This window comes from Macrobrachium nipponense, chromosome 25 (genome assembly GCF_015104395.2).
Source record: "Macrobrachium nipponense isolate FS-2020 chromosome 25, ASM1510439v2, whole genome shotgun sequence".
In the NCBI taxonomy this organism is placed as follows: domain Eukaryota; kingdom Metazoa; phylum Arthropoda; class Malacostraca; order Decapoda; family Palaemonidae; genus Macrobrachium; species Macrobrachium nipponense.
In genome coordinates, this window is record NC_087214.1 from 62,498,331 (window position 1) to 62,501,293 (window position 2,963).

Here is a 2,963-nt window from a genome sequence, read left to right on the forward strand (position 1 = left end):
CTCGTTTTTTTTTTCTCTCATTTTTTTTTCTTATTTTTTTTTTTAGCCCAGGTAACCAGGAGTTGAGTGTATTTTGAGAAATGTGTAAAATTGCCCTTTTTCACTTCAGTGTCACCCCATCCACTATAATCTTACATCATCTCGTGTAATTCTTTTTAAGTTCCAGTGTGTGATTCTCTTAACATTACAATGAGGGGGAGGGGGAGGGAGGGTAGTTGGCAATCCATAACACATCACCTCAGATATCATTGCTAAGCTGTTGTTTAATATTTCAACTATCATGTCTGTCCCTAGCCTTCTTATTAACTTATGGTTCATTTAAAATTGGTATAAGAACATTTATTCATTTGGCCAGGTGCACTATTAGAAGAGTGACATGATAATTATTCTGCCTCATGCGTTATTAGGAACCGAAATATATAACAAAAAAGTTTCTTAATTTTTAAGCTACTTAGGTCCAAGACTTCTCTCCTTTCACACTATCAGGCTCTTCCGTGACTTCACTAGTCGTCCTCTCTGCTGCAACCAACACTCCTTACTATTGGCTTCTTGCTGTATCATTTGAGGGTTGTGCTCTCGGAGCCCAGTCTGCATCATCCTCATGGAAGAGCCTGGTGGTCGAGTTATCAGCTTTGCCTGCCTCTCGTGCAACAGGATACGGGAATATGATTTTTATTATTATTATATATAATTTCTCTGGCAGAAAACATGGGAGGCAGGTATCTTCAATACAAGGCTGTTTGGTTCATTTAATACAGTATTCAAAAAAATCTTTTCAATACAATTTTGTCAATAAAGGTGTACAGAACACTTTTCTTTTCCTTTTTTTTCAGTCCTTTACACCAAGTACAGTAACATGATTGAAACTTGCTTCATACTTTGCAGTATTTATTATAATAAAAGTTTCTATATGAGGTGAACAACCATTGTCTGCTTTTACCTAATCATCTACTTATTCAAGAGCAGACTGGTTTAGTGTATTTGAGAGAATGGCAGGAAGAGCAGTTTCTTGTAAGAAATGCTCTTCATTAACTTGAATGACTTTTCAAGTCCTTATGATGTGTTTGCATCACCAGAGAGCAATTGCATTAGAGGGGTATCTCAATCCTGAAATTACTGGTGGTCTCTTGATGAAAATAGCTAGGCATTTTGAAAGATTTTTTCTTATTTCCAAGCCAGATTTTGGATTGATAAAGCATAAGGTTTGAGCCCTATTATGTAAATACAGTACTGTACGTGTATATCAAGTGTCAGGCCATCCCTTGAAACTCCCTATTTGTGTTGTCATGATGAAATAAGAAACTTAAAAGGCAACCGTTTATGGACTTGGTGATACCACAAACAACGTTCTCGCACAGTAAGCCACTGCTGCTTGCAGCTTCATGAAAATTTATTTGCAAGGCTTCAGAACCACTATTATGCAATATAGGCAAGAGGTTTTGTGTGTTGAAGTGTACTCATGTCAAGGTACAACCATATGCATGGGAGAAAATACTAACATGTTTTGGTGATGAAAGGGATCTGCTTTATGGACACTAGAAGCCAGACTATGACCCTGGATGTGTCTTAATGCTCACTTAGGAAACCACGCAACTGCTTGTTTAAGCCAGGTGAAGTTATCGTGCATCTTAAAGTTGCTTTTGATTTTTACCGAGAACAACAAAATAGTATTCCATCGTTTAGGTACTTGAGAAAAAAGGTTGCCAAAGCAGTACCACTGCTCAAATGAGTTTGCTATGGTAATAAGGGATGTCATTCACCTTGCACCAAAAATAGTTTTTGGAAGTTTAGTATAATTGAAAATGTAGAGTTGACTGATGGTTTCCCAACCAATAGATAGGTACTGGGATGTCGAGCTCAAAAGTGTTTTCTGAACCTTGACTTAGCATTCAGGAGTCATTTTACTAGTTTAAAACCAGTCTGTGTTGTAACAACGTTCTTGTCTATGGCAAATAAGGTGAATATATATATTTTTTTTATATATATATATATGAAAGTTACGGACAGACTTGACTTTTGACCCGGCAGGTGTAGGTCGAAGGTTAGTGTACTCTTTTACGTACTTGGGAAATTCTTCAGAATATAACAGGAAATGCAGACTGGATTCAGTGATTAGATCATTAATTTAATTAATCAGGTGAAGTACCACAACTTAATTTGTCATTAGTTTTATGAAGAAACTGTGCACTAGATATAAGAAAATAATGAAAAAGTCGACTAAGCTCCAGTTAAGACATTTGTCTTAATTGCACTGGCTATGAGATTGTTTAATGCTACTAGTCCTGAAACAATGAAAGCAGCCTACAAGCATCAAGTAAAAACGCCTTGTATCTTAATGTTTATGCTCGATCATCTATGTAATGTCCTCAGTATCATCTAAAGAGATGCGTACTTAATATAAATTATTTTTTTATGCTTCTGAGATGATATAGGATAAATTTAGCACATCAAAAGGTCAAAGATCTGTGGTGGTTTTTTTTTTTAAGCAGAACGGTAAACTAAATGAGAAAGGATCAGTAGCATTGCCCTCTTAATCATGTAATCCATAGGTTATGAAAAATTTGGCATTCATCTCATTTGGGAAACAAGACAAACAGTGATGTATTCCACTCCAACAAATTGGAAATGTAATTGGCAGAGGAGGCAGTTATGATTTATAAATTAAGAGATACATTGCTTAAATAACTCAAATGCTACCTGTCACTAAGAAGTAAATGTGAAACTGTACAGTTGAATGGTTAGATCCAGTTGGGTTTTTCCATTTTGTGTAAAGATGTATGGGTTCCTTACACCCAAACCTGGCACATTTCATTGTTTTGGTTTTTAGCATTTTTACTGATGAGTGGAAACTAACACTGCCTGCTCTAAAAAAGGCTGTTCAGGTAATGTTTACAACAAAATGCCCATCTCTCTTCCTGGAATATGAGGCTGTGTCCACACAATCAAACTTTGCTCGATTTAAC